Raw genomic sequence first — 14,634 nt, 5'->3', positions numbered from 1 at the left:
AAAATACAGTAATGCATCAAACATTAAAGGCTTCCCTAAACAGGGCTGCCTTCAGATGTCTTCTAAAAGTTTGGTAGTTGTTGTTCTCTTTGGCATCTGGTGGGATTGGCTCCCTCGGCCAATAAAGCGAGATGAGCACCGCAACCCCAGAGTTGGCCACGACTGGACCTAATGGTCAGGGGTCCCTTTACCTTTACAATAACCATTGGGCCTTCTTTCTGCAGCAACCATGTGCTTAGAGAGTCTCCCATGCAAGAGCACCTGCTCACGTGTTGGATCTCCATGCAACTGGGAGACCTGTGCAATTGGATGCTCCCATGGTTCACAGCCCATACATGCAGGCAAGTGATTCTGCATTGGCATTATTTCTAGACTACCATGTCCTACACGCAAACAATGCATGGAAAGGGCTGGAGCCTTGGTACATTAAAGACTAACAAATTCATTGCAGCAGCATCTTCCGTATAAGTATTGATATAGTTGCTGATCATTAGAACAATTCATCACATGTGCAGATGGGGAAAACTGATGTACACACCCCTCTTCAAAGCCACATTAAGGCCATCTTAAATGGCTAGCATTTTCCCCCCTGTTCATTTGACCAAAACACAATAGCAGAAACAAACTGTTCCAGGTAAGGACAACTTGGGGGTGGGGAAGGCTTCTACTCCATGGCTCCTTATCCTAAAAATGCACTGACTCAAGCTTGCAGCTGATCTGCTGTTCTGGGAAGTTGCTTTTATTGCTCATCTGGTAACTGTTTAGAGCTTTATGTGAAACAACCTGGTGGCCAGGCCCCTTTAGGGCAGCAATTCATGTCAGAACATTTGCTTTTGCAACCCTCCCCCCACCCCAATCTCCCATTTGTTTCTCACAGAACCAATTCAGAGTCCAGCCTGATGCAGGTCCCTGGTTTTCTGCAGAAGCAAACAAAGCAACAAAGGACTAATGCACCTGAAGGTTTGACGGATTCCTCAGCAAGCTTGTTTTCCCTGCTTTCACTGGAAGACAAAATATATTTTGTTATATAAGAATGCCCGTATTATTATTATTATTATTATTATTATTATTATTATTATTCAATTTTATACATTTCACTAATTTTACAATCCTTTTAACATTTCAATACCTGAATTCCTTCCCTCTCTTTCTGCAGTTCCTTAAATTTATTTTTAATACCTTCTGCATATCCAAATTAACTTAATTTGCTCATTGATTCATCTACTTTAAATATACAGTATACTCTTAGGAAACTGCAGGTTGTTACAATAATTCTGCCAATGTTCTTATCTGATTACAATTTATCTGTAAATATTCAATAAACCATTTCCATTCTTCTATAAAAAGTTTGTGATATTGATTTCTTATTTTTCCGGTATGTTTTTCTATTTCTGCGTATTCCATAAGTTTTTGTATCCATCCTTCTTTTGATGGGACTTCTTCTTCTTTCCATTTTTGGGCAAGTAACATTCTTGCTGCTGTAGTCGCATACATGAACAAATTTCTAGACAGTTTGGGTAGTTCTGTCCCTATAATTCCCAAATAATGCCCCTATAATGCCCTGTATTATTATTCATCATTCACATTGTTATCAGCACCAGAATGAGATCATAATGGCCAATCTCTCTCCTTCAAGTGGACAAGTCTCTCTCCTTCAGTTGGCCACTATCAACATGAGGTCACAATGGCCAATCTCTCTCCTTCAGGTGGACAACATCAGCACGAGGACACAATGACCAGTCTCACTCCTTCATTGGCCACTATCAACATGAGGTCATAATGGCCAGTCTCTCTCTCTCCTTCAGGGAGGCAGCATCCTCATGAGGTCCCAATGGCCAGGAGAGGGTAAGAAAAAAACAGATCACAGCAAGCTGTGTGTGCAGATGGTAGGTGCAAGTGTTGCCTGGCAACCCAAATTCAATGGTGAGCCTTCAAAGTGCAGTAACCAACCCAGGTTGAGGACAGAGTAGAGAGAAGAGATGGACTAGGCAGCAAGTGATGGGCAAAGCAGCCGTGGAACCGCCGAGAGGAAACTACGGAAGAAGAGAGGAAGGATAGGAGGAAGTACCCAGCACTTGGAGAGGAAGAGAGAAGGTAATTTGGATAGGACTAGCAATGCTCACCTGTACTTGTCCCTGTGACAGTCACCCAGAGTCATAAGGCAGCTAATGAACATCAACCCCAAGCAATGAAAATTAACTTTCTGGGACACCTGTAGCAACGAAATGGGAAGGGGTCTGATGGCAGTATGAACAAGATGTTTCAAGTCAAATCAGAGACTCGCGAGTCATTCTGTGGATTGCAGGCTTCCAAGCCCCACTCGATTCAAAGGCAGAAATTAAACAGGTGCCAAAGGCTGCAGTCTTATACCAATTTTCCTGGGAACAAGCCCCATGAATTTAATGAAACTTACTTTTGAGGAGGCATATCTAGGATTGCAATATAGCTCTCCCAATGAGATCAATAGAGCCGTGGAGTGCTTCAGTTTGTGTGGAGCACACCCAAACCTTCATTAAAGTTTTGTCTGCAGTATAAAGGTTTGCAGACTTTGAGGGGAAATGACACCTATAATTTCCAAGATTCTAATATATAGCGGGACGCGGGTGGCACTGTGGGTAAAATCACAAAGCCTAGGGCTTACCGGTCAGAAGGTCAGCGGTTCGAATCCCCGTGATGGAGTGAGCTCTCGTTGTTCAGTCCCAGCTCCTGCCAATCTAGCAGTTCGAAAGCAAGTCAAAGTGCAAGTAGATAAATAGGTACCACTCTGGCGGAAAGGTGAATGGCGTTTCCGAGCACTGCTCTGGTTCGCCAGAAGCATCTGACTCATGCTGGCCACATGATCCGGAAGCTGTCTGTGGACAAATGCTGGGTCCCTTGGCCAATAAAGTGAGATGAGCACCACAACCCCACAGTCCTCAGCGACTGGACCTAATGGTCAGGGGTCCCTTTACCTTTACCTTTAAATGATAAATGGAGGCTGTGGGTCATCTCTTAAGGTGACCACATGAACCTATCATTTGGGCATGGCAAGGAATGATGCTCCATAAGAAGCTTTGCAACAACTTTGTTTTAAAGTCATTGCTCTAGTAATTTGCTGTTGCCCAACTTTTGCAAACTGCAATGCATCCCTGATACCCTCTAATCTGTTTTGACTGAACTGGGAAAAGGTGAAGATTTTGGGCACAGTGGAGGGTGCCAAGGAACCCTGGTACAGACAGAATTCTCCATATAATTTGCCTTCTCCTACTTCCTTCCAGATCCAAAGCCATGACCCCTTTTTGCTGAAACCGTTTTAGGGTCAGACCAGAGACAAAAGGGCTGGTGTCATTGCTGCCAATTTCTGACTCAATGGGAGGCTATCTCAAAGTGTGGAGGGTTTTTCCCATGAACAGAGTGTACTTTACCCTATGAAACTCGAAGGCAGTATAATTAGCATTCTTACTGGGCAAAAGAACAGCTTTGATTGTGTCTGCATTCACTGGACATTTGTCTGCTATCCAAGCAAACACTGACTATCATTCTATGCACTTGTTCTACCCACCTGCTTGTTCTTAGAAAACCCAGCACAACTCTTACTCATTCCAGTGTTATTGGAGCAACGTGGTCTCAAGTCAAACCATTTAGCGGCTTGTATTTCAGAAGAGTTCCTGTTTTGTGACTTCTTGTTTTCTCAAACTCTTAATTATTCAGTTCCGTTCTAAGCTTTCCTCATAACCATATGTAGACAGCATTTGATTAATCTAAACAAGCAAATCAAGGCTGCTTAGCTAAATATTATAGATGTTCTCATGCAATTTGAAGAAAATGATGCCACTTCACACCGGTGTTATTCTCTGAGTACAGTGGTACCTCGGGTTAAGAACTTAATTTGTTCTGGAGGTCCATTCTTGACCTGAAAATGTTCTTAACCTGAAGCACCACTTTAGCTAATGGGGCCTCCCGCTGCTGCCGCGCCACCACTGCACAATTTCTGTTCTCATCCTGAAGCAAAGTTCTTAACCTGAGGTACTATTTCTGGGTTAGCGGAGTCTGTAACCTGAAGCGTCTGTAACCTGAAGCATCTGTAACCCGAGGTACCACTGTATTGCAGTATTGCAGTATTGATCTTTAACACTGTTATATTGTTGCATCTTTATTTGTCTTGTCAAGGTGGTCTTGGAAGATTTTTTAAAAGGGCTAGATTCAAACAACTTGGCACAAGTTTACCCCGCTGTGTTGATCGCTGGGGAGAGGGTGGGAGGAATAAGGTGACATGTGCCTCTCTGCCTGGTTTTACCAGTAGAGGCACCAGCTGCAACCAGATAGGGAGAAAGCAACCCCTGGTAGCAGCAATCAGAAATACCCAAATGGGGCATTTCAGAGGCACTTGTGCAAATGTCTCATAAGTGTCCTGATTTGAGCTTTGCTAGCCTGCAGCCAGGATAGTGAAAAATAAGAAAGGACTTATTGGGTTGCAGTGGTGAATCTGACACTCCTCTTCTCCTCTTTAGATTGCTCAGCCCATGGTCTACAAGGTAGGGTTATCCACACATCAGCTCCATCAAATGCAGTCAACTGAACAGGTAAACGATAGGAAGGTGACCTTAGGCTTCAGCTGATTCAAATGCAGGGGTAGTCGGTGCAGTGACTTCAAGATGTTGTTGGGTTCCAGCTCTCATCAGCCCCAGCCAACATGACCAATGGGCAGGCATGATGGCACCATCTGAAGGGCACCATTATGACAACCCCTGTTCTACATGAATATGGTGCTGTTCAGCACTGAAGCTATCTTCAGATCAAGGACCAGGGGTACCAAGGACTGCTATCTGCTCTTTTAGTTTTTGTTGTCTTGCAGTATTAATCTTCACTCTCTTGCAGTATTATTGTACAGTGGTACCTCTGGTTAAGAACTTAATTCGTTCCGGAGGTCCATTCTTAACCTGAAACTGTTCTTAACCTGAGGTACCACTTTAGCTAATGGGGCCTCCCACTGCTACCATGCCACCGCTGCACAATTTCTGTTCTCATCCTGAAGCAAAGTTCTTAACCTGAGGTACTATTTCTGGGTTAGCGGAGTCTGTAACCTGAAGTGTCTGTAACCTGAAGCATCTGTAACCCGAGGTACCACTGTATGTCAGGTGAATCAGGATTTGCTACATTTCGTTTGCTCATAGTGGCATATCTTACAGCTGCAGTAATAACAAGAATCACCTCTGATCAATGGTTTTTGCATCTTTGCCCCAAGGCATCTTGAAGAGCATGGTACAAAGCCCTTCGTAGGAATAGACACACAGTTGCCTCCACGTGTGTAGCCTACCGAAGGAGAGAGGCAAGAGAGAGGCTCTTGAGCTTGTCTTCAACATCCTACACACAGCTGCCCAATCTCCGACATACTGAATTCAGTGTGGCTGTTGTGGGCGGGGCCAGGATGCATCTACTGTTCTTTCTGAATGTAGACAAAATGTCTGGAGGTGACCATGTGTATTCAGCCTGTGACACAAATAGATGAGAAACTGAGCACATCATGAGACATGTACAGAAGCAATCTAGTTTGAATCTGATGAATTGCCAGCCACCCAGCATCCAATTACGTGAGCATTTACATTTTTTGAAAGATTGATAAATACAGATGATTTGTTCATTTTGAGGTAGAAAATATAGATTTCAACTAAAACCTGGTCGAAAAGGTGGGGAGGAAGTGTCTTAAAAAATTGAGGGTGGAGGTGCTGAATTTTCTGGTGGGGTACCTTTCAATTGAGGTAGCAGAGAGTAAGGTTTTCTCTCTCTCTTTTTAAATAAATAAACCCTTTGTCACTGTTGCAAGTCATGGCAGCTCACTGGCATCTCCCTTCATTTCTTAATGTGGCATTGTTCCTCAGGCATTGAACCGTAGGCTGTCCCTTGAACAAAATTTGAATCATTCCTATGATCTTCTGTTTGTCAATAAAGTCAGATGCTGCTGGGGTACCGGAAAACTCTACCATGGCTTAAACAGCAGTAAATATTACTTTTTGGTCTAAGCAACAGAAGAGAAACATGCCCTTTGTGACTCCTGAAAAATGCAGGTAATTTATCCCCCAGAGTCTACTTTCAGCCAATCCCCATCAAATCATGGGGGGGGGGGGAGGGGAGCCTGGCCCAATAACTTTCACTCAGGCTGACTTTCAACGGTGAATGAGAGAAAGCTTGCCACAACTGTCTCATCCCATTTTAAAACCATCACCAATGGTAGGCCTGTGTTCATGACTTCTGTTTGCTCTCCTGTTTTGATAGTTCTGCATTCAAAGCACATTCCTTTGCAGAAATTAGAAAATGAAGCTTCCTCACTGAAGATTCCAGCAAGATCTTCAACTGAGCAGCAGTTGAGGGCTGTTTCACACATTACGCTGTGCAAACCCGGGTTTGGCTTCAGATGAACATTTGACAGGGAGCTGCAGTCAACCCGGACTCCCTACCATGTGTGATGGTATGTGTGGCATTCGTATGGAGCCCCCGGTTGTCTCATAGACTAGTGACCCATACACCACTAATCCGCTGCCACCAACCAGGTCCTCCCCGGTAAATCACTTAGTCTCAGCAGGTTCTCAAGTTAACAAAGAAGAGTGTAGTTTATTGCAGACACAAACAAACTGCATTCCAAAATGTTGTTACTCTTTACCTTCTTAGTCTTATTTTATCCTGTCTCTATCTCTTCTACCTCCCCTCACATAAGAACCCACTGCACTAACTGTCTCTCTATTTCCAACTGCCTGCCAACTGCTTTTCCAACTACCTTTCCCAACCAACCAACCAACCAACCCACTAAAACCAACCAACTACCCACACCCAAACCTACCTTTTATAAACAGGCAGGCTCCGCCTCCGGTTTTCCTATTGGTCTACATTTTAACCCTTTCTCTCCCCCTGTACAGACATTTTCAAACGAATGGGCAAACGCCACAGTATGTTATAGGTATTTCTCAACATGAGCTTGTCACCTCCATACAGTGCTTTTTCGGGGGGTGGGTACGCAGGGGTACGCATACCCCTAAACATTTTGTGAATCTAAGTTTGGCCTCATTGAGGGGCAGTATTTCAATATGAGTAGGAAAATGAGAGTACCCCTAAACATTTTTTTTTTAGAAAAAAAGCACTGCCTCCATACATTACATTTCAGTCACATGCCTAAGCATTCCAAGTGTACATTTTAAAATGCAATGCAATGCTGGGAGATGCTGAATAATGAAAGACATGGCCCTCCGCACCCTGACGCAACATTAATCTTTTCCTGACAGTGCAGTAACTGACTGGTATTGGCGTTAGCTTCGGGGTGGGGTGGTTATCACTGATTTGAAAGCTAAGATCCCACAGAAAGTTTCCATTTAGAGACAATGCAAAACGGAGAAAGGAATCAAGGATCTCCCCACTTCAAAAACTATAACATTCCATGGAGTGGCTCAGACACTCATGAATGGGTGCAGCAGGATGGAGGCTGGCTGTTCTACTTATCCTAGACAAACTTTATTTGGTTGGCTCCCAGCCAGGAAAAATAACCTATTGCAGTCCAAACCCAGCTAAGTCAAACAGTCCATGCTTAATTAAGCTCACTGTAAGAGTTCTCTGTCCCCACCAAATACCAGAAAGCTGATATTCTCAGCAGGTGAGATTGAAACTGTCCAGGTCTAGCTACCTAGTTTAAACTCCTGAAACAGGAGGGGAAAGCCTGAGCTGCAGTGTGCTGCAAATGGGTGTTAATTCTGAAAAGGAGACCAGGGGCTACTAAAGGTGTAAGCGTATATTATGCACACTTGTACTCCACACAGTCTTTGACGGCTTGTTTTAGAAAATAGTGCCCACTCATTTTTTGCTTTTGGAAGGAGAGCCCAAATGATTCCCGCTCCAGATCCAACTTTTGTTAGATCATTCATAGCCAATTCCTAAATATTTCTTAATATTGCAGCATTCAAAATTATGAATTCCTTATGTTGCTTATCTCACCAGCATGAAATCATAAAAAACCTGTAGATTATACTGCTGCTTTAAATAAACGAAAAAAGTACTGTTCTATGATCTTTCAAACTGCTTCTTTTCCAATCTTCCTTCCCTTGATCCAACTATCTCCACTAGTTTAACTATTGCACAATATTTTAGCATCCATTCCATCACCAAGGGTATTTGAGGTGTTTCCTGGCCAATTAGTGGCCAGGAAAACTCTTACAGATCTCAACCAATTTCCTATTGTCGTTATGTGTTCTGATTGAATATCCTTTTCCATGTTTCCCAAAAGACTTAAAAGTGGATCAAAAGGCACCACATATCCAACAATAGCTGCAAAGACCTTGAACAATCATCTCCCAAAAATTCTTAGGTGTGCATTGTTTTTGACATTTCCCTTCCATTGAAATGTATTGAAATTACTTATGTAGTTAATTGCATTCGTTTCGACTACAGCCACGAGTGAGACAGACAATGTAGGTTTTAGCAGAAGCTGAACTGTAGCAGAAAAGAAACAGAGCTGATTGCAACAAACTCAGGACGGGAAGGAAATCTCTGCCTGCCCTACTCAACGCAGAATGTGCACAAAGCATGTTCTCCAATAAATGAGAGCACGTGTTGCAGTGTGGGCCGCCAGGCCAGGCCTCTTGTTGCCAGGCAGGTTAATAGTTGTTGCCTGGCACTATGATTGGGTAACCGGGTTGCTGGGGCAAATTGTATGTTGCAAATTGGGTGGGTGGGACCATAGTCTTTAAATATTGGTGCACTCTGGTTTCTCTTTCTCTTTGCAGAGTGCATCGGATCACCCGCTCGCCCGCCCTCTTTTCCAGTTGACCTTGCTTTGCCTGTCATGGGGTCGTCTGCTTTGGAGCAGGGGCCTAGTAGGAATTTTGCCATTTGGTGATTGGCTGTGCCATTTGGTTTTTGCCTACTACTCAGCAAATCGTCACAACTTGTAAGGTTGTGGTTAGGCATTGGTTATAATATGCTGGTGGTGGAGGGGTCAGGTTAGGCCGTGCCTGCCCCTCCAATTGCGCTGAAGGGAATTCCGTTAAAGGAATCCTGGGGCTTGCCACGATTTCGTCCAATCCCTGTCATGGGACCAGGGCCACCCAATCCCTGTCATGGGAATCCCTGTCATGGGACCAGGGCTGGCAAGCTTTCGGGGAGCTGCTGGCGTAAGCGGCGTGGGTCCGACGCTTAGCTCAAATGACCCCCAGTTTGACTTTCTCTTCTACTGGCTACCGATCGGACCTCGGGATGTCAGTTCTGTCCCAGGCAGGGGGACAGATAGTCATAACGAATGTCTAAACAACCACTCACTGATTTTGTATTTTAATAAAGTTGTGGCCAAAATAGTACCCAAAAACCAAAACTAAAATTACGTGTTGTGTGTGAAGTTATTTGAGGGGTGGCCTGGGGACCTACACACGCAATTGTGTCTGCTGTTTTCCTAATTTTCCTTCAAACCATCTCTGCTTCTAAAACACCTGCACTGCTCTCCAAGTTACACTGTGCAAAAAATAGCTCAGCCTCCATCTTCTGATGCCGCGTTCCCTTCTAGACTCAGATTTCTCCAGACAAGTCTCCCCAAAGGCTACAACATTCGGATGGCTTGCTCATTCTTGCATTTTCTTATGGGGCTTAAAAATGGCACTGCCTTCTGGGTAACGTCGTCGCACCCACTATTATACTTGGCTCACGTTCAGTTTGTAATCTACTACCATGTCCAGAGCCTTCAGAGCAGTGTTGCCGCCCAGCCGCTGATCCCCGCATTTTGTATATGTGTTTTATTTTGGTTTCCCTTCCCTGTGGGCATGTTAGAGGTCAGACACATTCGGCCAAAAGAAAAGGCAGACAGGAAAACATCTGTAGCATGTGTACAGAAGTTTCTCAGGGCTGTCTGTCTGCACAGAGGGATCCAGGCAAATAAACAGTGAGACTCTTCAAAAGAGTCTCCCTTGTTTTCAGACACAGAGGTGTGCAGGCCAAGTCGTGGCTTGATACGGCATAGAGTGGTTCACCATGGGAGGATATTCTTGTCGTCTTCTTCTTTTTTAATTACTCAGAAGCTTTGGTTCCAACCCCTGTTTTCAAAGGAGTCTGAGAATGAAATATGATTCATGCTGTATCTGTTAAGAGGTTCTATGACTGAGGAGTAGCTGATGGAATGCCCCAAACTGGGCCATGTCAGACAAACGAAGGAAACTGATTTCCTTTCCCCAGAATGGTTTATTGGCTTGGGCTACCGTAATTGCTACTACATTGCAACCACAGCTGTGAAAGACTGACAGAAATAGAAGAGAGTGGCAGTGCCAGCCTCGGTTAGACCCATGTCTTTTATTTTATTTTTTACATTCCTAGAAAATAAAAGTCAAGTTAGGGTTTAGCTTTGGCTATTTATTTATTTTTAAGTCAAAAGATGTTTGCAAAGAACCCCTTCGGATTTTTGACAATAGAGATGCAGTGGATGATGTAATGGGACTTAAGAGCCCAAATCTCACCCTTGCAGAAAATGGATCATTTAATGTGTTTCTGCCTATGTGCGCCGTAAATGTGCTGATGAACTGTTATGCATCATACTTGCCACATTAATCTGTGCTATCATAACAGTAGCCGATGGGAAAATGCCATGCGTTTTCTGAAACTCTCCCCCCTTTAACCTCTCTAAATGCCATCTGACATAGAGAGAAAGTATAATGAAAAGACCTTTATTAGATTGACCAACAGGGCATCCCATTCATAAAAAAGCAGGCAAGGGAAAGGAGGGGTGGATGCTGTAGCTGTGACATTCACAGTAGTCGAATAGGATGGGGAGGAAATAGTGATTGACCAAAAGGGCTGGAAAATACTGTAACTTCTAATCCAGGCAGATAGAGCCACATCTGAGATCAGCAAAATGCCTAATTCATTCTTACAGCCTTCCCAGCCAATCAGTCCAAGTGTTTAGCTTTGAGAAGCAAAAGGCTAGCCTTTGGATAGCCTTTTGTGAAATTCACCAAATCAAAGGTAACTTAACATGTAATTGATGAGGATATGTCAGTATCAAAGTAAACAAATTGGGGGGGGGCAGGGATGTACTTCAGCTTAGTATATGTTTGCATGTGTCTATATAGAGTCTTCAAAAAACTTTTTAGGATGCTCCATGATCGTTCTAAGTGAAAAATTGAGAGATACTGAAATGGGCAGGTCTGCCCATCCCTACTTGTGTGCAAATAGGAACAGTACATTAAAGGTCTGGATTCTGTCCAGCCAACAAGCAATCACAGTCCACATACACACACACATGAAATAGAGGAGGATATAAACATTCTTTATGTGTTTTCCTTACACAGAAGTTCCTTCTGTATAAGAAAATCATAACATCTGAAGACTTCATGATCGCCGAGAGCTATAATTTGTTCCCCTCCTGTGTGACAGGGCACACGTTGTCAAGTAAGTGATTCCAAGTCACTGACTAGTTACTTTCCCACCAAGGGGGGTCCCCGAGCCGTTGCAACGATCTGTGAGTCAGCGTGAAAAAAGAGCTTTGAGAAATTCCAAGATGGGAACCATATGCTGGCAACCTCCCCTCTGAAATTGTGTGTGTGTGTGCGTGCGTGTGTGCATGCACGCAGACCACCAACCAACACACCAATAACTTGCTGGGTGTCTATGCTTTTTCGGTTCTTAGCAAGTGCCAGATTCCTCATCTTCTGAAGATTCCTCATCTTCTGAACAGGTTCTCATATTGCAGGTGTGCAGTGTGTGTGTGTGTGTGTGTGTGTGTGTGAGAGAGAGAGAGAGAGAGAGAGAGAGAGAGAGAGAGAGGTTCCCACACCACCACAGCAAATGTGTTGCAGGAGATGCTTGACAAGACCAAGTGGCTAACCCCTCTGACACTCTCCCTAGGTTTATCACTTCTGATGATAAAGCAAAGATGCTGCCTGCTGCTGAGAATGGGTTGCGTTATTGGGCATACTGCCTTGATTAAATCGTGGCCTGTTTAAACAAAGAACAAACATTCAATGCACACACACATGCCTAAAGAGAAACACACATGAAACCATTTCTGATCATAGGCTGCGATACAGAAAAGACCCCCCGCTGCTTTGCAGAATGACGTTGGAATATGATCTGAGAATGATACCGTCTCTGTCAACCATAAACCCCTGCCATTGATCTTCTTTGCATATGGAACATAAAGGGTGAAGCTCTTTTGCAGCTCCTCGCTGCAAATTATGGCGCTGGAGAGTTTGAAGCGGCAGCACGCAGGTTAGCCAGTTCAAATTCCTGTTCTGGATCCTATATTCCCAAAGATTCATAGGAAAACTCAGGTATCATCCAGGACGACTGGCCCTACTGTTAGACAGAGGGGAGCAACAGCCGCAGGCAGAAAATGCTGTGGGGCAGCAACAGCAGTTCCCAGATGTTCCTCCTGAGCCTCCTATCATCCTACATGTTGTCACATGGCCCTCTCAGTCCCCTAAATTGTCATAAGGTAAAAAGGTAAAGGACCCCTGGATGGTTAAGTTCAGTCAAAGGCAACTATGGGGTTGCGGAACTCATCTTGCTTTCAGGCTGAAGGAGCCGGTGTTTGTCCACAGATAGCTTTCCAGGTCATGTGGCCAGCATGACTAAACCACTTCTGGCACAACGGAACACCGGGACAGAAACCAGAGCGCACGGAAATGCCATTTACCTTCCCGCGGCAGCGGTACCTATTTATCTACTTGCACGGGCATGCTTTCAAACTGCTAGGGGGGCAGGAACTGGGACAGAGCAAAGGGAGCTCACTCTGTCGCGTGGATTTGAACCACCAGCCTTCTGATCAGCAAGCCCAAGAGGCTAAGTGCTTTAGACCACAGCGCCACCTACAATGTGCTTCATATGCAAGAGAGGGGTACTATCTTGTCACCAGCATTGAGGTAAGTAAGGTTCACATGCCAGTCCAGTAGGCTTTTGCTTGTTGAATGTGTAAGGGATGCAATCTTCTTGACTGAGTGATCATTTATTGCAATTCTAAGTTGCCACACTATGTGATGGCACCTGATTGTGGTGTTCCAAAACCAGGTGAAGTCAAGATGCCCCCATACAGGAATGTTTATTGGACAAAACACGGTTTCTGCTAAGTGCCCCCAAAGACTACCACACTAAAATGCTAAGGCAACCAGTGAGGGGAGGGAGTAAGAGTGTTAAAGGTGGGGAAATTTGTCCTCATTCCCTCTGAACATAGCATAACATAGCATAAAGGACTGGACCATTAGGTCCAGTCGTGACCGACTCTGGGGTTGCGACGCTCATCTCGCTTTATTGGCCGAGGGAGCCGGTGTACAGCTTCCGGGTCATGTGGCCAGCATGACTAAGCCCCTTCTGGTGAACCAGAGCAGCGCACGGAAACGCCATTTACCTTCCCGCCGGCATGGTACCTATTTATCTACTTGCACTCTGACGTGCTTTCGAACTGCTAGGTTGGCAGGAGCAGGGACCAAGCAACAGGAGCTCACCCCGTTGCGGGGATTCGAACCGCTGACCTTCTGATCGGCAAGTCCTAGGCTCTGTGGTTTAACCCACAGTGCCACCCGCATCCCTTGAACATAGCATAGAGCACAGCTAAAGGTCTACACCTGCCTTTACTAGCTTGGTGCCCATCCAATGTTGTTAGACTACAGATCCCATCATCCTTTACCATCCTGGCTGTGGAGTCCACTATGGTAGAATTGGTGGTGAAGAAAAGATGATCTTCTGCTACCTTTCCAGAGAGAAATGATATGCCCAGATTCCTTGGTTATCATATATTTTCCCTAATGCAACTAGCGTGCAAGCCTTTGCACAGATGATGTTGCTCATACCTGGTCCAAGTCACAGATAGCTTCCATTTCAAATGGCTATTTGGATTGTTTTTGATGGCTGCTCCCAGAGAATGCACACATGAGGAGGGGTTTGGACTGTTGTATATGACCACAAACTTGAGTACTATCAGGCTGGGTCTTGTGAATAAGCTTTTGCTGGTGCTCCTGAAATAAGTGAAGCAACCCTTTCGGATAGATGACTTAAACAGTATCGGGTATCCCAAGATGAAAGGACACCATATTGATTCTTTTTTTTTACTAACCTTTTGTAGTTTCCCCCCCTAAAGCACAGAGAATGTGCTATTTTTGAGCATCCCTCTCATTTTTCTTTTAACGGCGAAATGAAAATGAGCTCATTTTCAGCTCCACAAGAAGAGATTCCCTTCTTAATGTGTTGATTACATACTTGTAAGAAAATGTGAGCAATTATTGCTTGCAGTAAAACCAAATGTAATAGCTGTCGGGGTATTACGCAGAGTAATTGCTCTACAATTTGGAAGATTTTAAACAACCATGGAAAAGCTTCTATCCTAATTAAACCTATAGCAAGATGTAAAACTCTTTATGTAATAGCCACATTAATACATAGAGGATGTTGACCTTGGAGATGAAAGAAATGTTGATTGTTTCTCCTGGGTAGTCCGGGAGGTGGGAAGGAAACAAATTGTGGGCTTGAGTAAACTGAATGGACAAAATGACAATATATTCTTTTTCTTACCAATGATCAACTATGGCTGGAAACAGACAGAAACATTCAAGGAAAGCTTGTGTATGACAGACATCTATACCAGTGAACTGAGTGCTGATTTGGTCATCAACTGTTCTCTCTCTCTCATGCTTCTCTCAGCCT

At 44.3% G+C, this 14,634-nt stretch overlaps 2 long non-coding RNA genes across 2 annotated transcripts in view; one reads left to right on the top strand and one right to left on the bottom strand.

Moving 5' to 3' along the window:
- Positions 1–588: 588 nt before the first annotated feature.
- Positions 589–6,914, bottom strand: LOC310759596. The gene is made up of 4 exons (XR_014546447.1): positions 6,638–6,914; positions 3,542–3,740; positions 2,124–2,212; positions 589–1,001 (listed from the first exon to the last, which is right to left on the bottom strand). It is a non-coding gene; the product is annotated as an uncharacterized lncRNA (long non-coding RNA).
- Positions 1,240–14,634, top strand: part of LOC310759592 — a 29,750-nt gene continuing 16,355 nt past the window's right edge. Inside the window, exon 1 of the long non-coding RNA XR_014546438.1 lies at positions 1,240–2,094. This is a non-coding gene — a long non-coding RNA (uncharacterized lncRNA). The remainder of the gene's footprint in view (positions 2,095–14,634) is intronic.

Source organism: Podarcis filfolensis, assembly GCF_964270895.1.
Source record: "Podarcis filfolensis genome assembly, chromosome: 3".
NCBI lineage: Eukaryota > Metazoa > Chordata > Lepidosauria > Squamata > Lacertidae > Podarcis > Podarcis filfolensis.
The sequence above is the reverse complement of the archived record's forward strand: the minus strand, read 5'-3'. Positions and strand labels throughout refer to the sequence as shown.